This window comes from Thrips palmi, unplaced genomic scaffold, assembly GCF_012932325.1.
Source record: "Thrips palmi isolate BJ-2018 unplaced genomic scaffold, TpBJ-2018v1 HiC_scaffold_10, whole genome shotgun sequence".
Classification (NCBI taxonomy): domain Eukaryota; kingdom Metazoa; phylum Arthropoda; class Insecta; order Thysanoptera; family Thripidae; genus Thrips; species Thrips palmi.
The window spans coordinates 8,464,294-8,490,656 of NW_023144621.1; the positions used below are offsets into that span (position 1 = coordinate 8,464,294).

The following is a 26,363-nucleotide window of genomic DNA, read 5'->3' on the forward strand; positions in this document are numbered from 1 at the left end:
CGGCAGAAAGGCTTTGCTTTCCAGTCACGCTACTACGGCTTCCAATTTAATTCCTCCCTTTTTCCTCTTTTTCTTTTTGATGGCGGCCACGTCGCACCTTGCCGGGCGCGTGGAGGCGCGGCAATATGGCCGCAGCAACAACAGCCTAGCCGCCGCGCCTGCCGCCGCTCGCCCGCGCTCGCCTCGGTGACGTTAATTGTGTCAGGTGTCGCGGCTTGTGTTACTCCGCACGTTACACCGTTACGCGCGTCAAAAGTGCGCACGCGCGCCGTGCGGCGCCTTGCGGTGGAGCGGCGGCGTCCGGGAAGGGGGAAAGGAAAACAGGGAGACTCGGCGAGTTGAATGGCGGTAATAAGATAAGGAATACGACCGCCTTCCAGGCTTCCCAGGCCCCCCAGGCCGCTCAGGCCTCCAGGACGCCGAGATGGATGGATGGAGGAAATTAAATGAGCGGGAAGAAAGTTGTCCGCGGCGGTGCGGCGGCACATACAATGCGGCGTCACCGCCACGCTGACAATCATCACTGGCAGGGCACTGGCGGGGCACGCGGGTCGCGCGGAATAACGAACTCACAGAGAGCAAACAAAAAACGGCACGGAAAACGAAAACAAGCGCGAAGGCCGTGATTGGATCCCACGTACGCGACCTCACGTGTGCGCAGCGAGCGCCTGGCCGTAGGCAACCCTACGCGCGTCGAGGGCCGACCGCCGGCCACAGGTTAGCCAACCAAGTTTCCATAACGTTTTGGCCGGGACACAGACACCAGTAAATATACTGGCCGTGTGGCCGTGTGTAGGGAAGTGGGCGGAGCGTTGAGTGCGACCTGGCCCGCCCGGTGCACCGCGCGGCGGATACCGAATCAGGTTTTAAATCAGGTTCCCAGCGGCCAGTCTATCATCACGACCAAATTGATGCATGCACAGCACGGCGGTCTCGCTCACACACACACACACACACACACACACACACACACACACACACGTACACACACCACCGGTTACGCCCCACCCCTTCCTTTCGGGGCCCTGGAGCACCGACACCGTAAAGCGCAACACGACACACAGGCAGGCACAGCAGCAAACGAGAGAGATGCCTCCCCTTCCCCTCCCCTCCCCCCTCCCTGCCGACGCGACGCCGGGCGCCGGCCGGGTTGGCAAGGCGGACCCCGGGCCTGGCAGGCAGGGGCAGGCAGGCAGGCAGCGCTGGTTGGCTTGGCTCGGCCGGCGCTCGGCTCAGTCTCGCTCCGACCGCGACGCCGACGCCGTCCCCAGCGCGCCACCACGCCCCGCTCCCCGACGCCTCGCCAACGCGCTGCTCTGCCTGTCACGGAAGCGCTCACGGCTCGGCTCGGCTCCCAGTCGCCCCGGCTTGGTTTCGGCGCCGCGCTCGGCTCGCCGCCGCCACCGGTCCCGGCCCGCACCTCCGGCGGAGAGGTCCCTCGACCCTGAGCACACAGGTGAGTTTGATCGCGTAGAGTGCCCCGGGTTCGACTCCCGGTCCCGGCCCGAGTTTTATTTTTCGGGCGACCCAGTCTGTCCCTGGTGCGGAATGCCGCCACTGCCGGCGTGGCGGCGGGACGCGGCGACGGAAGGGAAGCGAGTGAGGAAGAGCAAGTTTTATGTGCCGCTCCGCCCTCCGCCTTGGTGCCGTGGCTCTGCCGCCGCCTCTGCCGGCCCTGCCCGCGCCGCGCCACCCGGCCCGGTTGGGGCAGGTCGGCAGGGAAGTCCCCTACCCTGCGGCCTGCCTTCGGACGAGCCGAGTCGGATTCATTATTTTCGGCTTTGGTCGTGGCCGCGCCTCTGCACGCCATGGCCGCCGTCGGCTTGGTGGCGACAGCGCTAAAACTGCGCGCCTGGCGCGAAGCGCGAACGGCCTAACCTGTAGACTCGTTCCGAGTATAGTCACGTCGCTGTCTCTCTCGCACTCTTGCGCGCCCCTTGTAGGTGCGAGAGAGACAGACAGACGAAAACGACTCGCCGCCGTGAGGTCGACGGCGCCGCGATTCATGATGCATGCGGGCGGCACACCGGGCCGGCGGGGCGGGGCGGGGCGTGTGGGGCACCGGACGGGCCGCTGTTTTGGAGGCGACGTAACCGCGCCGTGCCGCGCCGTGCCGCGCCGTGCCGCGCCGTGCCGCGCCTTAGCGCAGCGCCGAAGACAGACCGGGCCCGAGGCAGTTTGGGACCCAGCAGGTGGGTGTGCAGTCGGTGTGGTCGTCGTACTTAGTCGCTGCTGTCGGTGCAGTCGGCGTAGTCGGCGCACACGTGCGCTGCGTCGTCGGTGCGGTGACCGTGCGGTGCGTTGCAGCCCCGAGGGCACGCAGTCCACGCTGCACGCGACAAACGGCGACCTCTCATGCGAGTGAGTTGCCCGCGGCGCGCTAAAAAAAATGAACTCCGCGACGGGAAAAGAAACAAAGAAACAAAACACAAATCGGGATAAGACGGTCGCGGAAAGGAGGCGAGGAGTGGCGATGGGCGCGGCCGATAGCCGGAAGCGGCGAAGCAGCGTCTGTCGGGGACGGACAGCCTACGGCCATGGCGGGGCCTGGCGGGGCCTGGCGGAGCCTGGTGGAGCCTGGCGGGGCCCAGCACGTGGCCGAAGAACAAGGCGACGCCCCGCGCGCCGCGCCACGCCGCGCCACGCCGCGCCACGCCGCGCCACGCCCCGAAGCACCCCAGTGACACCGCACACACCACCGCCCTTTTGGTCCAACCGCCAACTCCTGTCAGTCGGGGGAGAGAGAGCGCGGCACGGCACGGCGGGCCAGGCAGGCCAGGGCAGGCGCATGGCAGATCGGGGGTAGTGGGTTGCGTGCCTCGCCTCTGCTGGACCCACAAACCCACGCTCTCTCTCCCACACACACACACACTCACACAGTACGTGTGTCCCGACTCGACTGGCACATTTTACGCCGCCCGCTCCCTTTTCCGGCTTTGCGTTTGCAAACACCACTGACTTGCTCGGTCTCCGCCCCCGGCCGCCCCGCACCCAGGACGGCAATCCTTTCCTCTTCCCTCGCACCTTTCTCCTTGGAGGCGGGGAGGTCCGAGAAGCCCGCGTCCCGTAATGGCTTGGTTATGCACACCTCAAGCCTCAAGCCCGGCCTGGGGCTGCCTAGGGTTGGGACTCAGGGGGCGCGCCGCCTGGGGCGAGGCTAGACGGCTGATCCCCAGGCACGGCGGAGCGCGTGACAGTGTGACCGTGACGCTGTGGACTGCGTTACCATGACAGTGTACAATCACAAATGATTGCCAATATGACACTGCCGATGGATTGACGGAGGGAAGTCTGCAGCAGTTGGATCGCTCGGAATGCAATGTTGGAGCGATCGGCAAACAGTTCACTCGCCTAGAAAAACCACTCCCGGTCCTTCGTCGGAGAAAGAGAGGAAGAGAGGAGAATAGAGGCGCGCTCCGGACCACGAAATCGCTATCCGCGCAGGTTTGCAAACTTTATTCAAAACAGGGCCGCGGCAAAAGTGATCGAGGAAAGTGGAGTGTGTGTGCGGATTACCGATGAGGGTGGAGTGACCAGACGGGCGGCGCGGCTCGGAGTTCGAGGGGCCCTTGAAAATGCCGGCAGCGCTTCCCGAAAGTCGGCTGCGCTGCTTGGCCGTGCTTGGCAGGGGAGTGGTTCTCGACCCAAATCGCGCACGGCGGGCAGACCACGTCCCCGCACGGCCAGGCCCTCGGCTAGGCCGCACGCCGCCGCACGCGCAGGGACGCTGCCCGGATTGTTTCGAACGGACCGTACTGCGGGACGAGCCACGTCCCACCGTGCTTTCTCTCGCGCTCGCCCACTGTTGGTGTGCGAGAGAGACAGAAAGCGGGGCATCCGCCTACTGCAGTTCTGCGCTGCAATTATACCCCGGATCATCGTGGGAAGTTGGAGTGTTTGAGTGCCGCGGTGGAGGAGGGGCGGGGGAGAGCCCTGGGGTTGACGGTGAGCTAAGTGTGCTCTCCCAGTGGAGGTGCGGGGCGAAGCCGGTGCGCGCCAAGGACTGCCGAGCCGGGCCCCGTCTCCTGGAGAGGGTTAGGTTGCAGGGCGCCCCGAGACTCCCGCCAGCCTTCCCCATTACGTACGGAGCAAGACACGTAGCCGTGGCGATCGACTCTGTAGCCGCAATGTGATACCTACTACCCAAAGCCTATCGAACTGAGTTGATTATACCACAACAAAGTTTTTTCTATTTTTTTTTCGAGGCCCGGCACGGGCTTGAGGCCCACAATCTGCCCTGCTTCATCCTTTCCCCAATAACCCCCTTTCCGGGAGTCCCTCGCAGCCTCACTCCAGGTGGACCGCTGCCAGGCTGTCGATGGCCATGTTGGGGAGGCAGCCGTAGACTGATTCCGGGACTCGTCTCTCTCGAGGCGCGCTGTAGAGGTGCGACAGAGACGGAGCGACGAAAACGACTCTCGGAATCAGTCTGCAGGAAGGCCGGTACACAACAGGGCGGATCGCCCCGCCGTGTCCGAGGGCCAATTAATCCACGCATTAATCCCTCGCATCTGATTGGCCCCCACTGGAATTAATGCAGAGGCCCTACCTGCAAAACGCGCCGTGTAACACGCAGCCCCCCGGCCGGGCCGCGGGCTTCGCAGAGCCACCCCCCTTTGTTAGCCAGCCTAGGGCGGAGCGAAAAAACTGGGCAAAAACCGTCAAGAGGCACAAGCGGTCTATTTACACGACTCGAGTCGTCGGCCTTCGGCCGCCCACGCCTCGCCAGCCCACCCTTCCCTCAAACCGAGAAATAATGAGGGGATCTTGCCGGTTTCGAACGCCCAGTTTAAATTGAAAAAAAAAAAAATGGCGAGGAGGAGGCGCCTCGCGCTTTCCGACGCGCGGACGGAAAAAAAAAAAATTTAAAAAAATGGAAATGCCGAGAGAAATGGCGATTCATCATTGTCCTTGGCGTGGACCTCGACCTCCTCTTGTTTCGCTCCAGCGCGTGACGGCCCTGCCTGCCCTGCCGCCTCACATTTTGGGCGCCGTGCCTCGCCGCGGTGCCCCGCTTGATTGCTAATTTAGACACGCAGATTCCCGTGGAGCGATTCTCGCTGGCGAACAGCAAAAATAAAGTTACACACATCACAATAACAAAAACACACACAAAAAAACAATACAAATCAATTTAAAAAAATAAAGAAAGAAAGAAAAATCTCGGCTTGGCGTTTTGGGTTTGCCAGTGCATTGCACCGTACGCTCTTTACAGCTGCCGCCACGCGGTGCCGCCCCCGCCCCCGGCCTCGGCCCCACATCCGCCCCCCGCCGCCCCCGCCGCGCCGTCTCGGGACAGATAAATTATTGAAACGGCAAACCAATGGCAGGCGTACGATCACACGGCACGGCACCACACACCGCGGCAGCGGCAGCCAGCCTGCCTTTTACTTGCGCCCCCTGGACTCCCTGGACGGGCCCTTTGTCTCCGAGGCCTCCGAGGCCTCCGAGGCCGTAAGGCGGCGGGGCCGTGGCCGTGGGGGCGCATACGGCGGCGTGAACGTGAACGTCAGCCCCGAAAAGGGAAAAAAGAGGATATAGGACGAAGAAGAAAAAAAACAGTCCAAGAGTTTTCTGCCTTCTGCACTCGAATGGCCCACCGCTCCATTTCCTATCCCGCGCACTTCGACGCCCCGGTCTCATTTTTTCTTTCCGCCGCCCCGCAAAAATGAACACCTTTTTTTAATTTTTTTTTACCTCCCTAATGCAAATTGCCACTGGCTGGCGAATTAGCCGAGTCCGCCGGCAGGCTGATTCCTAGCGGGGGTTCTCTCTCTCTCTCGCACTCGTTGGTGCCGGGCTTGGGTGCGAGAGAGAAAGACGTACCGACGGGACTTCTCTTTCTCTCGCTCGGAATAAGCCTGCAGCCGTACCTGCCGGCCGTGCGTCGCGAGTTGCCGGCTTCATTCTGACCGTGGCGAGTTGTTTCAGCGGCCGGCCGGGGCTGCGGGGCTGCCGGACCCGCCCCTGGAGGCCGGGCGGGCAGGCCGGGCGGGCAAGCCAGCCTGGCGTGCAGCGCGGCCATGCGAAATACTGTATACGCCGGAATTAAATTAAGCTCGAGTGTTGTTATCTTTATTATCACCTTTGCCTTTGTTTGCTGGGTGACGGCGGCGCAGCGGCGCACAGCGGACTGGCCCGGCTCCCTTGCAGTCCCTTTGCTCCCCTCCGGCCCTCCGGCCCTCCGGCCGTCATGCTAACACACATTAACATGCCCGCCCAAAATAAAAGGGCTGCTTCAACGAAACTCGCACAAAAAGAACTGACCTGTCTTTTCAATTCCACGCTGCTCCCCCGGCCCGCGCCCCGCGCCGCGCCACCGCCTCGCCGAAGACGGAGGGCGCGCACGCCGTGGCGCTACAACTGCAGTTGGCTCCAAGTTGGTGGCCTCGTTGTTGTGGACTTGCGTTGCCGATGGTCCCCGCGGGTGCAGCAGACTCCAGCCGCAGGGAGCAATGCTGCTCGGGGGCCGGCTGCACGGCTGCGGCGACGGGTACCTCCCCTACGCCGTTCTTATCAGCGGCACCAGTGCACCAGCAGTGCAGCACCAGTGCACCTGGAACGGCTGCGCAGGGGCTGGCCGGGGCGGCCGGGGCCAAGGCGGCCACCCGTTGTTATCAGGCCGCACCCCGACAGGGAGGGTTGGGGGAGGGGCAGGCCGCACCGAGCCTGCTCCAGGCTGATTCCAAGAGTCTCTCTCGCTCTCTCTCTCTCGCACACACGGGGCGTCCCGCAGTGGTGCGACACAGACCTCCGGCCCAGAATCTGCCTGCCGGGAGACCGCGTGGGAGCACTGCCAATCACGGCCAAATAAAGCAGCTGCCGTGTCACCCCGATCGCGTGAAGCCCCGCCCCACCACGCCCCGCCCTGCTCCGCCCCGCCCCGCCCCACCCCGCCAAGTCAAGCGTGATGAGCAGGCGGAATCCCTCATCTCGGCGCCGATCGCGCGCGAGGCCGAGACCGAAACAGGGCGAAAATATATATCGGCTCGACAACGGGAAGGCGCGGGGCGGGCGTCGGCCACGTCGGCAACCTCGCCGTGGAGACGCGTGGAGACGCCTTCGGCGCGGCTAAGAATACCTCCAGCCCGCCTTGCGCCGCCGTGCGCCGCCCTGCGCCGCCCTGCGCCTCCGCCTTTGTGACTCGTAAGACAAGGCCGAGCTGTGGCGGCCGCCTCGCGCGCCCTGTGCGTGTGTGCCGCACGCCTCCAAGCACTGCCTCGCCGTGGCCCCGCCGGCCTACCTGACACGGCTGTTTAGCATACCGCGGGCCGAGCCACGGCGGAGGCCCGGACCGAGGCTCCAACGGGCCCAAAGCGGATCAATGATAACAATAACAACAACAATAATAACAAATCAAGGAAAGGGAAGGAGCGCCGCGTTGTTCCGGCTTAACGGGGCGCGGTGTTCGTCCACTGCCGTTCGAGATTATTTTCGATGGTGAAAGAGAGGGAGGGAGAGAGAGAAAGAGAGGGGTCCAGGGAGCGGTCCGGGGAGAGCGAGGAGGATGCACGGAGTTTACGAGCCTCCTGGACAGAATAGTGCACATTGAGCGGACGGGGCCCTTTTACGATGGGGAACGGCAAGAGAAGAGGAGACTCTGCAATACCGTGGCTGCGTGGGCAGAGGCTGGAGAGAGAGAGAGAGAGAGAGAGGAGAGAGAGAGAGAGAGAGAGAGAGAGAGAGAGAGAGAGGGGAGAGAGGAGGGAGGGAGGGAGGAAAGGGGGGGGGGGGGGAGGGAGGGATGTCCAGGCTAACAAGGTGTATTGTTGTGGCGATTGCTGTCGCCCCCGCCACGTGCTTTTTCATCATTCCATAATCCGTGGGGGCGTCAAGTCGCCGAGGACGAGCATGTTGTATCGGGGAACAGCGCTGGCCCGTATCGAAAACCTATCCCGGGCCTCCGCTCTGCCGCCCCCGCACCCCGTGGGGCCCTCGGCCGCCCCCGGCCGCCCCCGGGCTACCCCTGGCAGGGCTGACCTGGGAGCCCCGCCTTTATCAGCCACACTTAGCCCCTCTTTGTGTGGATGACTGCGAAGTGCGCGGTCGCCACCCATTTCTGGTTTGGCCTCAAGTTTTTAACTTCATCTGCCTCAGGTCAAGCAAGGTCCTCCGTTGCCTTCCACCCTCTCTGATTTTCCGCGCGCGCTTCCCTCTGTTTTCAAACCAGAAAACGAGTTGCTTCTTTCTCGGCCGGTCTTTGCCGGAAACACGGAAGGGGCGTATCGTGCGGGGCGGCGCGGGGTCCGGGGGCTCCGGGTCGGGAGGTAAAGCGGTTCGAGCTTATACACAGTATCTCGCTGGGGCTTGGTTTTGTGTCGACAACGTGACCGCCGCCCGCCCGGAGTCCCCGGAGCCCGTCTCCGGTGGCGGCGGCAACGGCGGTCCCGAGGCCTGCACCTTCACAGCGGGCTTTGGCTTTTGCTTTCGCTTTAAACCCGCTCAATTATTAACCCGCGACGAGGTGTGCTGCGTGTAGGCCGTGCGCCTTCCAAGTCCGCACCACCGGCCGTGTCTGAGTTCACACAGGGAATGGGAAAACGAGGTCTAACCCCAAGCCGAGGCCTCGCCGAGCCTCGCGGCGGCCAAGTCGGCCACTTTGAGCGCGGCCGCCTCCGTGGCGGCTGGGTTGCACGGCGCTTCCGGGCCGCTGCCGCTTCCGGCCGCTCCAGCGGCAATACGCTGGAGAACAATCGGCCGGCGAGGTCGGCAGTCGGCGCGTTAATTTCGTTCCAGCAAGGCGGGCAGCGCAACGCAGCAACGCAGCAACGCTATGTTGCCGCACCAGGGCGGCCGGGCCGAGCCGGGCTGGCCAAATATTGTTTTTCGACGGAAAGCCACCCTCGCTCTTCTCTTCGTTTCCCCGCGACCCGCCGCGTTCCGCCGTGCGCTGTCCCTCTCGCACCCACACAGGGCACCCGCCAGTGCGAGAAGGACAGAGCGACCAAAATGCCTCTTACTCTACTGCCGCCGCCGCGCGAATTCCCTCCAGTCGTGACTGCCTGACAAATTTAGCGGGCCGGCTGCCCCGCCGTTTTCATAGAAATCACGCCACGCGGCGCGCGAAGCTCGCGAGGCTCTCGACGCCGCCCGGGGCGTGTTTTGCGCCGTTACAGAGGGAGCGCTGTGCCAGTTCGCTCTCTTTCGTCGCGCACGTTTTTACCCGTCCTGTTTGACTTGACGTTCCAGAGCGGAGCCCAGTCTGAACGCGGTGGGGTGGGGCGAGTGTGCACGCGTACCTGCGGGGTGCCCGCCCCGCTCTGCCCCACCCCGCCCCGGGCTGGACCATGCATATCCCATCCCCTCCGGGCCGCCCGCGGGGGTGGGTGGGAGCGCTCGTTCCATATTTTGTCGCTATTCACTCAGCTTCCGCATTCATCGCGACTTGCCTATTTCTCCTATTTTTACCCTAAGTGGGGCCCGGCCTGGCCCGGCCTGGCCCGGCCTGGCCTGGCCAATCTTGCGCGGGGGTTTCAGGGCCGAGACATTGCGCAACGACAGAGACAATCCGCCAGAGGAGTCTATTTCTTGTTTACCTGGCGTCCCCGCGGGCCCAGCTGGGGCCCAGACGCCCCCGGAGACGCCCCCGGGCCCCGAGCCGCCGCGATCCGCGCTCGCCCTATTCCTTCTGCGGCAATAAACACGCGCGCAGGTAATTATGCAGATTTTGTGGACACTCCATGCATAATGGTGTGTGTGCTCAGCTCCACACCCTGTTATGTACGTCCCGCCGAGGGTTAAGCCTCGGTCATGGAGCGAGGGTGTCTCGCGCAACGCGCACAGCGCGCGCAATGCGTGGAGTCTGAGACGGGCCGCGCGCCGTCCGAGCTCACATTCACATCCACATTCATATGCTGTACTACGTACGCATTCACATACGTTTCTACGACACTGTTGGAAATCGTTTTGAAAGTTCCTCCGGCCAAAAATAAATTTTGATGGGGTATAGCAAACATTATACAAACTAAATTTTTAAATCTAATTACGAATATTTTTGAGGTCTTTATTATCAAGATGTGTATAGATAAAGATATTCCGATAAAAAAATTGAGTCCATTATATGTTTGCTCAAAAGTCTGAAGAAAGTTTAGAGGAATAGTCAATTTCCTTCGTAAGACATGTTTTGAGTGTACATGTTCAGTTTATGCAGTGTGAAACGCAAATTAATAATCTTTGCATTCGATTTCACTGCGGTGTAAAACGACACACTTATGAGTCTAATGTTTCTTTTTCAAGCTGCTAGTTTAAAAACATGTTAGAGGGCCCTTTTTCTGGTTTTCTTTTTGCCTGGGCTGGACGCTTTCATGTATCGCACTTGCGCCTGAGTACCGGCCGTCCGGGTCTTCCACTCAAACTTTTCGCCCTGTCTCTCTCTCACTTGGGGTGTCCTGCACAGGTGCGAGAGCGACAGAGCGACGAAATCGACTCTCCGGAATAAGTCTGCTGAACGGGGAAGATATCAAGGTGCGCTTTGCCAGGGGGCGGACGGCGGTGGGCGGCTTGGATCAAACCGATTACCATTACGCAACCCTCGTGGCCGCCAGCTCGCCAGCCCCAGCCGGCTTCCCGCGCCCCGCTGCCCCGGCAGCCCGATCAAGACTCGGAGGTGTGACGCTGCTTGATAACGGCATCGCGTGGGAAGGGCTGCACCACGCCGCGCGACGCCGCGGCCTCGGCGGTGCCACCGCGCCACCCTATCCGTCGACACTCCTGGAATCACTAAACCGTGCCGGGGCGCCGAAAAGGGCAGGAAAACGACGAGCGAAGAAAAGACACGCGGACGCAAAGTGAATGGCAGATGAGGAAGCAGATGGCGCCGTTTTGTTCGGCTGATCAACTCATCCCGTGGGCCGCTTCCGAACGCTCTGTCCCTCTCGCGCTCGCGGGGCGTCCCGAAGGGGTGCGAGAGAGGCGGAGCGTGTTCGTTTCTCGATTCTCTCTAGAAATATGGACAAACATAGTCGATTCGGGTCTGAGGGTGTGCGCCTCCCTTTCGCTGAGTGCCTTTGGAGCGAATGCGGGCCGTGGGCGGCGTGGGGCACTGTAAGGTGCGGCCGCCAATACACGCGGGCGTGGCGGCGTCCTCCAGCACGCCGCGCGCCTCGCGCCCTCCGAAGTCATTAGCATCGACGTGCAGGTGGGTGGCTCGGCGATCGTCGTCCTGGCCGCCCCCACCGTCGCGCACCTTTGCCCTTGTTCCTCCAAGGGCCTCCAAGCGCTGCCGGGAATACCAAGTCCACCGAGTCGCGGGGTTGAAGATGATGAAGCTATGAGCGAATCCCCCTCGGGAGCATGCGCCGCGGCGACCGACAACCAGGCCAGTGTTTTGATGCCGCCGACCTCTCGACTGCTGTCTCGATCGCTGACTGAGCAAGCAGATGCAACTATGTCATGACGGCCGCCTCCGCCGCTCCGCTCGCGCCGCTGCCGCCGCTCCGCCTTAGAAAAATAATGACTGCGCCTCGTCCCGCAGGCAGGCGGCAGAAGCTGGCAGAAGCACGAACCGAGAGAAGATCGAATCAAAACAAAGCCCCCTCTGCGCGCGTCCAACGCGCCGTCCGCGCGCCGGAGTTTTATGGCAACATATTTCAGAGTTAAACAAAAATAAAAATATAATTACTAGGCGAGAATACAGTCGTAGGCAGTACCAGTCCTCCCTGAAAGCATTCCCCTTTGACCGCGATCAGAATGCTAAACAGCGCCGCTTCCCAGTTGGCATGCAGCCCCCTTTTCTAAAGCCCCTTTCACTCCTGCCATCCGCGTGTGACCGCCCCATCCTCTCTCTCTCTCTCTCTCTTCTCTCTCTCTCTCTCTCTCTCTCTCTCTCTCTCTCTCTCTCTCTCTCTCTCTCTCTCTCACTCTGCCTTTGTTCTCTTTTCAGCTCATCTATCTCCCATTCACTCTGGCGCGCACATGGCGAATCGAAGCGAGTTCATCCCCGCGGTCCTAATTTATGAAACTTAGTTTCCTCGCCCTTCTCCCCCTCCCCCCTCTCTCTCTCGCACTCATACACACACGTGTAACATTCACACGTGCTCTCATCCGCACAATACCTTCACTCAACTCACTCACACACTCCTACACTCACCCACGCTAACACATACCTCTCTCTCTCTCTCTCTCTCTCTCTCTCTCTCTCTCTCTCTCTCTCTCTCTCTCTCTCTCTGTCTCTGTCTCTCTCTCTCGCAGGCGTGATTCGATCTCGACTGGCTGGTCTCGCGCGGCGGCGCCACAACACGTGAATGTATGCAGGGCACGTCGTTTTTGAGGTGGACGTGTCCCCCTCTCCTCCGAGTGCCACCTGGTTCCGCTGGTTCCGGGTCGCGCCTGCTGCTTGGCCGTGCTTCGTCCTGCTTCGCGTCCCGCTGCCAATACCTGCCTCGGAAAATGAAAATATTCCTCCACTCGAGACCTCTCCGATGGCATGGGGCGCATCCTCGTCGCCAACAGTGGGCGTGCGAGGGCTACGGAGGCGGAGCGGAAGCATGCGGGCTGATTCCGAGGGACACTTTCTGTCTCTCTCGCACCTACGCGGCGCCCCGTGAGAACGACAGAGCGACGAAAACGACTCTGCTGCAGGTGCTTTTGCGCCACCGCGCCGCGGTCCCCAGCGGCCTCCGCGCGTCCCCACTGGGCCCGTCGCCCGCCCCGTGTTCCGGGCCGCCGTGCCCTGCCCCGCCAAGATATGGAGACGGTAAACATGTTTTGTCTGCCGCCGCGTAGCCGCGCGGCAGCGCAGCACGCAGCAACGTGGCCGGGCCAGGCGGACTCCGCGGGGCCGGGAACCAGACCAGGGAACGAGGGAATGTTGCCCCTATAGGCCTTGCACCTGTTCGCTGTACTGATAAATGCCAACGTTCTTCGTCGCTTTTAAGGAAACGGCGACGTCGCAGCCTACGAAGGGAATCGTTTGAAATGCAACCGATTTGTAATCAGCGTCAGGATACGGCCCAACTCTTTCTTGCCTCGCCTCGGGAACGCTCTCTTTCTGCTTGTTGTCGTTGGACTTTGATGCCCCAAAATTTGGATAAATTTCGCTTCGTGCTCGCTGCGAGTTTATATAGCTCAAATATCACTGTACTGAAGACATTTAGAGTGAGGAACCAACAACTTGCGCAAGGAAACTTTCTTGGGGTATGAGGCGAGACATCCGCCGCAGGCGTCGCCGTCGCTTTCATCGCCGCCGCGTGTGCCCCCGCGGCGTGTGCCCGCCGCGCCCCGCCGCGCCCCGGGGAGGGATTTAGCGCCGCCTCGCGGGTCGCAGTCTCATTCTCGCGACCGGGGAATTTATAGAGTCGCGTTTCGGCATTCGTCTTGAATGGCCGCGGTCGCGCCCCGAGTCTGCGCGCCGGCCTCACCTGGCGAATAAATCTTGTCGTTTTTCGGGAATCAGAACGACGCGGCGCCGCGTGCTCTGTCTGTCTCTCTCGCACCCACCGCCGCCGCCGCGCGAGCCCGAGAGAGACAGCGGCGCCGCACTGTAAACACGGCGGAGGGCGAATAAGAGCCGTCCCCCTTATTCATCCTCATATTTCAGTCCGACTCCGACAGAGGCGACAGAGGCGGCCGGGGCGACAGGTGCGCGGCAGGAGGCGATGCGCCCCGTGACAGTGATGGAGGCATCGACGGGGGCTTGCTCTGCTCCAAGCGCCCTCCTCTCCGCGCGGTGATCTCATAATGCCGAAAAGGGGCGCTGCCTCCGCGTCGCTCTGCGTTGCTGCCATTCCACTGCTTGGCGGCCACAAGGCCGAGCCGGCCGAGACGCACCACGTGTGCATTCACGTAGCCATTCCGGGGCCAGAGAGAGAGAGAGAGAGAGAGAGAGAGAGAGAGAGAGAGAGAGAGAGAGAGAGAAAGAGAGAGAGAGAGAGCGACCAAGTGTGTGAGGAGGTGGGGGGCTTCAGAAATAGACGATACGGCTTACGCCTCGCTGCTGGCACTGCAGCTAGTAGTTGCGAAGTTATTCAGCCGCAGGGGGAAGGGGGGTTGTTAGCGGTTTTCAGAGTAAGACAGGGCGCCAGTGAGGGACGCGGGACAACAAAGGCCGCGTGCGTGGAGTGGCGTCGCCGAGGGTTCGATGGTTCGAGCCCCGACCGAGTGCTGAGTGACTGCCGGCGGCATGGCCGTCGTGTCGTACATATATTACCCAGGGAACAATATGGGTCGCATTGCGCTGCACCGCCAAGGCAGCGAAGGCAGCTGGCCGTCTCCGACTAGTGCCCTGTCTCTCTCGCACCGCATTACGGAAACCCCACGAGTGCGACGGAGAGAGAGACAGTGACGGAGCGCTGTTCGGAATCAGCCCGAAGGCCGGGCCGCTCTAATGCGCCGGGCGGGAGGCAAAAATGATTTGCAGTCCGGGTGCGCGAGAATTCGCGCGCACAAAAGAGTTTTGGCCTCCCCGCGGCGGGGGTGGGTGGGGGTGTCGTTTTCAGAGGACATTAGCCCGGCCTGGACGCGCCGGACGGACGGACAGACGGGCGGACAGACAGACAGACAGACATACAGACAGACAGACAGACGGACGGACGGACGTCCGGGCAGTGGCGGGCCCCGCGGGGGGCTCGATGCGTGTGGCGTGTAACACAGAATCATAAACTCCGCACGGTGGGGCGCTGCGCAGCGTTTCGTCCGCTCTGTCTCTCTCATGCCCACACGAGACACTCCATGAACATGAGAGAGAGGGTAGAGAGGTGCGGTGTGTGCGCATGATTTGGCCCAGATGCATCGCCCACGGGCGGCGAGAAGCCCCCGGGAATGGTATTGTGTGCAGCGCGCTGCCGCGATGCGGAGCCAATTCCCCACACCTACACCGCCCACTTCACTTCCTTCACCGTCTCCCCGACGCCGCGCCGCGCCGTGCTGTCTCGGCCAATCGTCCGCACTTTGGCAAGAAGAAAACTGACTCGAGACGAAACCGAGCGCCGCCTCACGCGTACACTTCCCGCAAGATGGCGTTGTTGCCATGGCGGCCCTCCGACTCACTCTAGCCCCCACAGAGAACCATTTTTCCTCCCCCTTCCACTGTGTTCGTTAACACTTTAAACGGCAATGTTATTAGCATTCCTTATTGCCTCCAGGCCGAGTTCATAACGGCGGGGTGATAGTTTGCACCGCGAAGCGTTTATTGTGAATTAGATGGCTGTGGGCCCCTTTCTCTCTGTCTCTGTCTCTCTCTCCCTCTCCCTCTCCCTCTCCCTCTCCCTCTCCCTCTCCCTCTCCCTCTCCCTCTCCCTCGCCCTGGCCCTCTCCCTCTCCCTCTCCCTCTCCCTCTCCCTCTCCCTCTCTCTCCTCTCCCTCTCCCTCTCCCTCTCCCTCTCCCTCTCCCTCTCCTTCTCCCTCTCCCTCTCCCTCTCCCTCTCCCTCTCCCTCTCCGCCCCCTGTTTTTCATTTTCCACCAGGGAGCTTCTCCTTTGCCTCTCACCCTCACCACCAAAGCTACATTATTTTCTTTTTTCGCGCGGCGAAGACGCCAAGGGCAGCGGGCAGCATCGTGCGTGGCCGGTCCGAGGCCCGACCCGGCCGGCGCGTTGGTGCTGGATGGGATGATGTTGCCGTGTTGGCGGCGGTGGACCGCCGGGGCTCACCTTACACGCTGGTATGAGTGGCCCGTGTGTCGACGCAGGGCAGCGCGGGGCCCAGGGGGTGGATCGGGTGGCCGAGGATGGCGTCAATGGACTCGCGAGGCTGGCCGCATCGTCACACTATGACCCATGGACAATGGTAACATAGGCTTGTCTGTCAGGGGCAGGTGGTCTGCCCAGATAAGAAACTAAAACCCGATTTAAGTTGACGCAATCAATTATTTGTTATTTAGTCCTAATTTAGCCGGTTATGTCCACTCTCTTCATACGATCTCGACTAGCAAAGTTTCTTACTGGAATGCTATTTGGAGTTCTGGCTCGGCCATCCCAGCCCATTTCTGTCTCCTTGATGGTTCACCGATGGATGGATAGATGGACGAACAAACTGAATAAATCCGCTAAATAAATGAATGAACGCGGAAGAGGAAGGGAACGACGCCCCCGGCCTGAAAAAGTGCGCAGGAAGGGCCGAGCCGAGGGGCCGAGCCGAGGGGCAGTGGTGATGCGCCGCCGCGCCGCCACGCCCCTTGCCGTGAAATGTTGCTGAATGGCCCCATTGAGTCGTGCTCCGCGGGGTGGGCCCCGAGCGGGGCTCTTTCTGTATCCCCGCGCTGGGCGCGCTGGGCGCGCTGGGCGGCACGCTAGGCCGCCAGGCCCAAGCCAGATTTAACGACCGACGTTCCGCGGGCAACGACAACACAGCGCAGCGCGCGGACGTACCTGCGGACGGCCTGGTTGGGCGCGGGCGCTGCATCCAGTGAGTCCAGCCCGCCTTGCTCCGTCTCTCTCGCACCCCAACGGCACACTCCATGAGTGCGAGAGAGACGGAGCGAGGAGCGGAATCGCTCTGCCGACCGCGCGCATTTTTATCCACGCATGGCGGCCGGGGGCGGTGACTGGACTCGAACCCGGGCCGGCCGCTTGTCTCCCCGGTCACGCGGCGGACACCAAAGCAGAACGAGGAGAGGGATTTGGGCGCGCCGTTGCCGACGGTGCGATGCGCGATTCGACAGGAATCCGCCGGTCCCGCCCTCGGCCAGGTCAAGGAGTGCCCGGTCCTGTACAGCACTCGCTGCGCCTCGGCGCTGCTGCGGGCGGGTGCCATAACCCCTGTGTCATCTCCTTGGGTCCTCTCGGTGCTCGCCGTGCTCGCCGTGCTCGATGCTGACGCGGTGAAACGTGAGCGCCGTCTCCACCCGCCCGCGCCCGGGGTCGGGGTCGGCCGGAGGTCAGTTCGGGTCGAGGTTCGAGAGGCTCGTCTCGCTGTGTGTTCGTGTGCGTGTGGGCGTGTGTGTGTGCTCGCGTGTGTTTGTGTGTGTGTGTTATCACTGCTCCCAGGCGCAGGAATCCTCGGTGAGGTTTCCATTTCTCGAGCCAGCACACCCTGCCCCACTCACAAAATACTCCCACAAACACCCACACACCCACACACACACACGTACACACACTCACTCACTCACTCACGCTCGGCTGCCCTTATTCGGGCTACTTAGCTCGTCGTCGCCGTGCGAAGTGGTCCAGCTGACGCGTCGTCCGTCGAGGAGTCCGGCACCATCGTTTGGCTGCCTTTGGCCTGGCTTGGCCTGCCTTTGGCGTCCCCAGGGTGGAAAAAGGTCGCCGGGCCGCAGCCACCTTCCACTTCGGGGAGGCTTCATCACGGCGAGGGCGCCGGGCGCCAGCCAGCCGGGACAAGTGTGACAAGACTGCGGAGTTGATAATGGATGAAGGCCGTCCGGTCAGAGCGACAGTCCAGAGGACGGCCCAGCCGCCCCGGCTGAGAAATGAGGAATGCTTATCCCTGCACACAGCAAATTGGAATACAGGAATCTAGAGATGAGATGTGCGAATCTCGGGCTTGCTGGTCTTATCGAATTGAACCGAATCGAATCTGACTCGAAGTTTTCGAATTGTGTATCCCTCGGCGCCCAGAGAGACGTTGTCAGTAGCCCCTGAGCCGTCCCTGAGGACTCTTGTGCCGACTGCCAACGTCAGATCCGTTTCCTGGTGTTTATTGTGGGACATCGTTCGTTACGGATTCTGCTCTTTCAGCTTACTGTGCCGGCTGATTCCGGGAAGGGCTTGGCCGCTCCGTCTCGCTCTGTCTCTCCTGGGACGCCACAGGCGCAGGGAAAGGGAGAGAGAGAGCAACACTGTGTGGAATCAGCCAGCCGGGAGGAGCGTTCGTCCCATCAGGGGCAGGCGGCGCGGCGCGGCGCGGCTGGAGCGCCTCGCAGGTAGGCCACCGCCGGCGGGCCGTGCAGCTGTGCGCTGCTGCGGCCTACCTGCCGGGCGCTCTCCACGCCGTGCCACGCCGTGCCGCCTGGAGCTCCACAGAGCAGCGCCGCGCGCCGCCTGCAGGCCGACGCCCCGTCTCTCTTGCACGCAGTGCGCTGCCCCACGAGTGCGACGGTGCGACAGAGACAGTGATGCTCGTCCGCAGGCCTGTGCTTCTGGCTTCTGGCGAAGCTCGTCGTGTCGCAGGCCGTTTCGGGGCGCGCCATTTAGCGCGGCGGCGCGGCCTGCAGGTGCTCGTCGAGCTGATGGCGCGGCACCGCTAACGGCCGCCGTAATGGTGCAGCGTGGCGTGGCGTGGGCGTGGCGTGGGCGTGGCGTGGGCGTCGAGGAGCAGGCCTTCGTCTTGGCGGCGCCCTTCGTCTCCAGGGCCGCCGGCGCCTTCAGCCCTTCGCTTCGACGCGTGCGGACGGCGAAAGAATTATGGCCAAGCGTGGTGCGTGGTGCAAGTTAAAATTGGCTCGGCCTGCCGGGCCTGCCGGGCCTGCCGGGGCGGCCGCGCGAGTTCTCCGGGCAACGCAAAGTAATTCCACGCTGTCCAGGCGGCCTGGCCGTCATCGGGGAACTTCTCGGATGCGAAGGTCGGCAGCGAGGGCCGCGTGCTGGCGCGCGGCGCGTCCGGAGGCCGGCGTCGTCGAGGTCCACGCGCCCCGCAGGCCGCAGGCCCCAGCGGCCCGGCGCCCCCCAGGGCTTACCAGATAAGCTTTGATGTCGTGGCTGGCCGGCAGCGGAGCGGGCAGCGGAGCGGGCAGCCCCGTGGCGCTGCGCTCTGCTGTGCTCTGCGTGGCCGTCTTTGACCTCGGCGGCGTGCACAAAAACGACGGCCGGACCTCAAAGAACGGAGTGGCCGAGGCCGTGCGCTCGCCGCGGGACAACCGGACACAACCCTACCCCGTCATCCGCACGTCACCGCTGCGAGCCCCCGCCGGCCTCCCCGCCGGCCTCCCCGCCGGCCTCCCCGCCCTGGTTCCCCCGGTCCCCCCGGTCCCCCCGGTCCCCGCCCCCAGCTCATCTCCCTCGCGTCCGCGGCACTCCGCCCCGCGTGGGTGGCACTTGAACCCCGCCGCCCGCCGCCCCCGCCGCCCCCGTCCGATCCCTCAGCCCGTCAGCCCAGCCTCGGCCGTCCGTATCTCAGGCGGCGGCGCTGGCCGTTGTTCGCAGCTCACTCCTATTAATCTCCGCTCCCCTTCCTCGGCCAACTTGTTTGCCTCTCTCTCGCTCTCTCTTTCCCCATGCCTACCGCTTCACGGCTCCCCCTCGGCAGGGCCTCGGCAGGCGCGCCGCGGCGGCGGCGAACATGGGCTCGGCCGGGCACGGCCTCCGCCATCGCCCCCTGGGCCGCAGGATCGCGTCTGGTACACGGCTGTCATAATAAACACGGCAAATCCCAGCGGGCCTCGGCCACGATCACGGCCTCCACCATGGCCTTTTCCATGGCCACGCCCTCGACCACGGCGTCGACCACGGCCTCCACCCCGGCTTCCACCACGGCCTCCACCACGGCCTCCACCACGGCCTCCACCACGGCCTCCACCACGGCGTCAAGGGGAGGCCGGAAGGAGCCTAGCGGACTGGTGGTTCCGAGGGACACAACTAACTACTATTCGGGGAGGGGGACGGTCTTCGCTTCGCGCTCCGCGGCGCTCCGGCCTCGGGCCAAGTTCTTGGGACCCAAAGTGAGAAGAAAGGGCTAAGCAATGGCCGAGGGCGTGTGGCCTTGCTCCTTAGCGCGGTGGCGGGGCGGGGCGGGGTGGGGTGGGGTGCTCGGAGGCCTTCCGGACGCCACTTCCCTTCCACAAAGGGTCGTGTAGGGACGACATTTCACACCTCCGCTGGAGAGTCCGACTCGCTGAATTAATTCTCCCCCCTCCCCCCCGCACCCCCAGTGGTCGTGATGGCATCATCAAGGCGTGTGTTTGGTTTTGTTGTAGGTACGCGCGGCTGGCCTGCAGGCCTGCACGGTGTCCCGGCGGTGCGCGGTTCGCAGGGGTGAGACTGTTTTCAAACATAGTTTCCGAGTCGGTGCGCCGCCGAGCCGAGTCGAGCCGCGGGCATCGCGACCATTGATTAGCGCAGCGTCTCTCCTCGCCCCGACCGCCGACCGCCAGGCCGGCCGCCCGCGGGGCGCGAACACTCTCATTTTCATTCCACACTTAAGTTTCGCCCATCACGCTGCGAGCTGTAGCAGCAGCACACGGGCGTTAACGCGTTGGTTTGACGGTGGCGAGGGGGAGGGGGGGAAGGTGGGGGAGGAATGGTGATGGCCGGGAGCAGCGCCGCCTCAAGTTTCGGATGAGGACTTCCCTGTCGATTGTCCCTTGTTCTGGCGGGGCGTTCCGAAGGGCGTTCCGAGGGGCGTTCCCGGGGCGCGAACGACTCGAATTTTCTTCCACGACTTAGGTTTCGCCCGATACGCGCGATCTCGTAGCAGTCAGAACGGGCGTTACCGTTGGTTTGCGGTGGCGAGGGGGAGCCGGGGATTAGTGGAGGAATTTGCCGGGATTAGCGCGAAATTCAGTTTCGGATAGACGGACTTACCGTATTGTCCGTCATGCGGAGTACCGAAGCGTTCCCGGGCGTTCCGAGGGGCGTTCCGAAGGGCGTTCCGAGGGGCGTTCCGAGGGGCGTTCCGAAGGGCGTTCCGAGGGGCGTTCCGAGGGGCGTTCCGAAGGGCGTTCCGAGGGGCGTTCCGAGGGGCGTTCCGAAGGGCGTTCCGAAGGGCGTTCCGAGGGGCGTTCCGAGGCGCCGCGTTCGGCCGCGTTGCGTTCCGTCGCAGGGAAATTGAGTTGGCGGAACAGGCGAGCGAGGCCGCCGTGCCGTGCCGTGCCGTGCCGCCATCGGGGTCCTGGAAGAAGCCACGCAACTGGCGTGGGGTGGCGGTGCATTTGCGTGGCTCTCGGAGGCGTCCTTCGGAGCGGAGGCGTCGCGTAGTTGGACTGGCGGGGCGGGCGGGGCTGGCGGCCAGGCCAGCAGATTGCAAGCAGGAAGAGGCAATCTTGCGAGTAATTACCAAACGCATTGGCGATCTGTTCTTCAGGCCGTCCGCTGCCAAGTTCAGGCCGCGCCGGGCGGGGCGGAGCGGGGTGACCCCGAACTACGACTGTACAGCTTCTTGCTTGTTGGGGCGCCAAATGACGAACAATTGTTGATGACAGTCCTGCGTGTTGGAGCGTGTTGGCTGCTTGCGCTTCGACTCGGAAGGGTCCAGCGCAGTCTGTTAGCTGTCAGGCGAGGCGGGGCTTGCAGGACCCGACGCGCTGACGCTCTCGAGGCCTACGCCTTGGCGCCACGCCGACCTCTCCAAGCAGTCCAACTTAACTTTTATGAGTCATTTCACCTGCGATCCAATTCGCGTTTATTTACGGACAGTAAATTATATTGCATCGTTTTTTACGAGTCGCTCTCACGAACGGCCGAGAGCGGCGCGAGAGGTTCCCGTGCATAAATACGGTGTTCGGCTCGCGTCCCGGGTTCGAATACCAGCGCCGCCTGGCCGAGTTTGGCGGCGGCGGCGTGCGGATAGAGCGGCGACGGGGCGGGGCGGCGAAGCGGGGAGGGAAAATATTCTGGGCAAACTCTGGCCCGACGTACACACCCTCGCTATAAACCCGTCGGGTGTGTGGAAGGCAGCACGTGTCCCCCCTCCCCCTTTTCCCCAGCCACCCCCTCCACTCTTCTCCCGGACCGTTTGTTGACCAATGGTCCCCGGCCGAAATTGCCTTCTCGCCCCGTTGGCCTGGACTATGTGCTGCGCTGGGTTGCGCCGGGTTGCGCCGGGGTGCGCCGGGGTGCGGCGGGTTGGCGCGGCGGCCCCGGATGACGGCTGTGGGCATTGGCGGGGCGTTGCGGGGGGCCGGGCGGGGCCGGGCGGGGCCGGGCGGGGCCGGGCGGGGCCGGGCGGGGCCGGGCGGGACCGCGCCGGCCAGCCTCATATTTTGCGGCTGACCGCTCATCTGGTTTGGGGGCCCGGGCTAGCAGGCAAGCCGAGGCAAGCAGGCGTAGTTGTCGCCTGTCGTCCTCTCGTTTCGCTTCACCCCGAGAAGGGCCGCGCTGGTCCACTCCATTCCACAGATTCCGACAAAAAAATAAAAATAATAAAAAATAGATTGCGTTTTATGCAGTGAGTGTGTGTGGGGTTGAACTATATATTTCTCGCGATCGCGTGGAGCAGGAAAAAAGACCTGGACTGACCCGCGGCGCGGCGATACACTATGTCCGGTTCCTCTGTGGATTCCTTTAGAAACGGTGACGTGAAATATCTGCGCTCTCTATCGAGTGCACGCTGTGCCGGACTGCCGGGCTGTGCCATTGCTGTGCCAGCGCCGCGGGCTGTGCCAGTGTAGCGGAGCTGCGCTGCTGCTCTGCAGGGCTTCGTGCAGGGCGGCGGCGTGACCAAACGGCCTGCATCAGTCATGGCATTGTCCACCGACGACCAGCGGGGACTAGCGCCCCACTTGCCTGCTCGTCGGCGTCCTCGGCAAGGCCCTCGGCAAGGCCCTCGGCAAGGCCCTTGGCGTCGTCGCTGTCCGCGTGGCCCTGCCCTCCTTGCCGAGGCATTCACGCGCACCGCGACGAGGGGGTTGTTGTGGTGCTAAGTGGTGCACCGGCGCGCGCCCTCACACCGACCGGGCAACAGGTCCAGCACCGCCAGGGCCTCGGCCTCGGCCTCGGCCGGCACCTCACTGCGGTGGTGCGGGACGGCTCGACCAATCAGGGCCGAGGTCATAAAGGGTGACGCCTGTCGCGTCCAGCCTGCTGCAGTGCTCGACCTGCTGGGCCGTGAAGGGATGGGGCCTCGTAGAACTTCTATAGGAAGCGCCATATTCCACCCTCCCCCGCCCCACACAGTAAGGTCATCCCCCGCACTAATTTCCCTGCTTCTTCCCTCCGCCCTTCCGAGGCCGTGGCCCAGGCCGTGGCCCAGGCCGTGGCCGTGGCCCCGCGGGACAGAGCCAGCCGGGTTGCCAACCCCGGCCAACCCCGGCCGGCGCGCACAGTGGCATCAGCAAAGGCCGGCCTTGACGACGGCGGAGGCGCGCAACTTTTAAGCCGAGCGAAAAAGAATAAAGAAAGATTAATAAAGAAAACAGGGCCGGCAGCGCGCGGCAGCGTGCACGTCGCATCACGAAAAGTTTCTGGTCAAACAGGCGGCTCATCTCGATGCTAAACTTTCTATCTCGGGCATCAGCGGGCCGCCGGGCCTGGCCGCGGGCTGCGTCGCATACGGTGCCGACCTCGACGGCGGGCACCCCGCCGCGCCCCGCCGCGCCCCGCCCTCCGCGTTTTCGGAATAAATGCGACAACGCCGCCATGGCCGCCGCGGTGTTGTTTCGTCGCCAAACTTTCTCGGGGCCGACGTCGAGGGTTATTGGACAAAGTCAACACGGCCGCGCTGTGCCGCTGCGCCGCGCTGCGCCGCGCTGCGTTTGCCTCCCCCCATTTCCTAGCGAGCAATTTAATTTTAACTTGATTAGTCCCCGCCGCCGGACCGTGATGGACATCGCGGTGGCCTCCATGGTGACCTCGGTGGCTCATTCCGAACAGTGCTTCCACGCTCTCTCTCTCTCTCTCTCTCTCTCTCTCTCTCTCTCTCTCTCTCTCTCTCTCTCTCTCTCTCTCTCTCTCTCTCTCTCTCTATCTCTCTCACCCCGCGCTGCCGCGTGAGTGCGAGAGTGAGGGAGCGAGTGACGCTTGTGCCGGCCGCCGCCATGCACCACACCGACCACCACGCCCCCCCGCACTTGCCGCCACCGGGGCATTGGCGGTGGCTCGTAATGTATTCGGACTCAGCAGGGATTTGCGGAGGGGAGAGAGGGGAGGCACTGTAAATTGAGTGGCGCCGGACAGGGCCCCTCAACGCCACCGGACCGGTATCTAATATCTCCCCCGCCTTCCGACCATATATCGCGGCCAAACAGGGTGGCCCGGCCAGTGCGGCCGGCCGGGTGGGTACTCGTCGGCTATCAGCGCCAACACCGCGGCACCGCGGTCCGCATCGCCTCCATCGCCTCCGCCGGCAGGCTGACTCCTCACCGCCGTCGCTCTGTCTCTCTCGCACTCACGGGGCCTCCCTCAGGGGTGCGAGAGAGATAGGCGACTCTGAATCGCTGGCCGCAGAGCGATGGCCGCCGAGTTAGTTATGCTGATGGGCGGTCGGCGGGGCGGCGCGTGGCGCGGACAGCCGAGGTGGAAGTTTAATATCCTCTCCGAAGCACCCGAACAGTATCGCAGCGACCAGACAGTGCAGCGGGCGGCGGGGTCGTCGTCGCGCTGCTGCGATTACTCTCCGTCGCGCCCTTCCTGCCCTGCACCGCGAGCGAGAGAGACAGAGCAGCCGCTTCGTGCTCGCCGCCGCCGCCGCAGGGACCGGGCCGCGCGCGCTCGCCAGGTGCGGTGCGATAACTTCTCATCATCATCATCATCATCATTATCATAATCGTTGTCTTGCCACTTGAAATAATAAGAGGGCGTCGGCCTGCCTAGCGGGTGCGCGCGTCGTGTGGCGCGGTGTGGCGCACGGTTCCTTCTTGTCGTCAGTTAATTTCACTTGAGCCGTCTGCTCCACGCCCGCCGACATAAGCTGGCCCGGAGCAGCTTAGCGCCCCGCCCCGCCCCGCCCCGCCCCGCCCCGCCCCGGGGCACGCGAAGCACACGCCGAATTTCGTCGACCCATTACCGCTTGAACAAAACCCCACTTCCGGCGCTTCTTTTAAGTCCTGGCCCGCGCAGCTCGCGCGACTTGCCGCTGCAGGCTGATTGCGCTCAGCGTCTGCCCCTCTCGCACTCATTAGGCGTCCCGTGGCGGTGCGAGAGGGACGGAGTGGAACCAGGAAGCATCCTGCAGGAACTCCCGCCAGGAATCCCTGCCGCTGCGCCGCGCTGTGCCGTAATCCCCCCGACGACGCTCCTTTCTTTCTCACCGCCACCCCGCTCCTTCTTTGTCCGCTGCGCCTCGGCCGCCTCGGCAGACGGATTCCGGGCGTGCCCGTCAGTCTGTCTCTCTCGCGCTCGGCGCCCTAGAATGCGTGGGAGAGAGACCTCGCCTCCAAGTCCTCCGCGCTGCGCGCTCCGCGGGGCGTTTAGTTGCCGCCCCGGCCGCGCGGCCGCAGAGGGCGCTGCTCTCGCTAATGAGGCGGCCTGGCGCGCTGGCGGCCTGTAGACCGTCTCTCTCGCACCCGCACGGGACGCTCCATGAAAGCGAGAGAGACAGAGCGACGAAAACGACTCTCGGAATCAGTCTGCGGGTGGCCTGGCGGGGCGCGGGGTTCTAATGGCGACACCTGCGACCAGGGACGCCCTTAAGGACGCCGTAAGGAGGCGCCACCGCCGCACCGCCGTGCACGGCGTGGGCCGGCTAGGGCCACCTGCGCCAGGGACTCGACGGCGAAGCCGACCGCGTCCAGGTACACACTCAAAACCCCGCCGAGAAGGTTCTCGCCAAAGTGTATCTGTTCGAATTTGGCGTGCGTTGCTGCGCGTTGCGTCATGAAGGTCTCGGCGAGCGCGGTGGCGTCGTGGGGGAGTGTTGGCCCTGCCGCCGCGACTATTCCTGCCGAAGCCCTTTTGCGTCCCCGTTCTGGTCCCCAAGGTCCCCGAGGTCCCGGAGGGCCTCGTTACGTCCCGACGGCCTCGCGTGGCGGCGCGTGGTGGCGCGTGGCGGTGCGAGTGCGCGGCCGGCCGGAAGCAACGCGACGACGGCGACTCGTCAAACTTGAAAGGCGCTGCCGGGCGTGGCCGGGCGTTGCCGTCGGCCTCCACGCGCGTGGAGCGCGTCTCTCGTGTAGGGTGTCGGGCAGGGCCGGCTGTTAATCGCATTCCGATTCCCAGGCACGGCCGGCCAGAGCGAGCCAGGCCTTGGCCAGGGCCGAGGGCTCCGGGGACGCACACGGACGGCCACGGCGCCGCGGCGCCACGGCCCTCTGGAAGCACTCCCCCCTCAGCCCCCCCCCCCCCCCCCCCCCGGCCGTGCCCTCCGCCCTCGCGTCCGGCTAACGCCCTTAAGATGCGGCAATGAAAAACGAATTCCCTTCCCGGGGATTGGCCACGTCTTGCCCCGGGCGAGCGGACGATGCGTATTTAGGGCTACAGTGCGCGTATCACGCCGGACCAGCTCGGGCGCGGACAGACAGACAGACAGACAGACAGACAGGCAGACAGACAGGCAGACAGACAGGCGCATAGGCAAGCCGGGATGACGATCCGGGATTTCGCGGCTGGAGAGCAAGGGCGTTCTCCTCTCGGACGGCACAGATTACGAGGGGTTGGGGGTAGTGTGTGGCGAATGGTCGGAGTGGAGCAGGCCAGGGCAGGCTAGAGCCAGGGCGAGCCAGGGGCCGCCGTGCCGTGCCTCGCCGCGCTGGCAGCGAAGTATCCGCAAGATGATGGCAATTACGGCTCTACATTACCGCTGCCCTGGAATGTAAGCCACTGCACTGCGAGCGCACCCCCTCGTCGTCCGCCCAGCAGGCGCGGATCCAGGGGAAAGGG

At 63.6% G+C, this 26,363-nt stretch overlaps 1 protein-coding gene across 1 annotated transcript in view; it reads left to right on the forward strand.

The window, feature by feature from the left end:
• Window positions 1–1,373: 1,373 nt before the first annotated feature.
• LOC117653614 (somatostatin receptor type 2-like) overlaps window positions 1,374–26,363 on the forward strand; it is a 97,174-nt gene continuing 72,184 nt past the window's right edge. The window contains exon 1 of the mRNA XM_034399413.1: window positions 1,374–1,456. The gene's annotated coding sequence lies outside the window, so the exon portion shown is untranslated. The remainder of the gene's footprint in view (window positions 1,457–26,363) is intronic.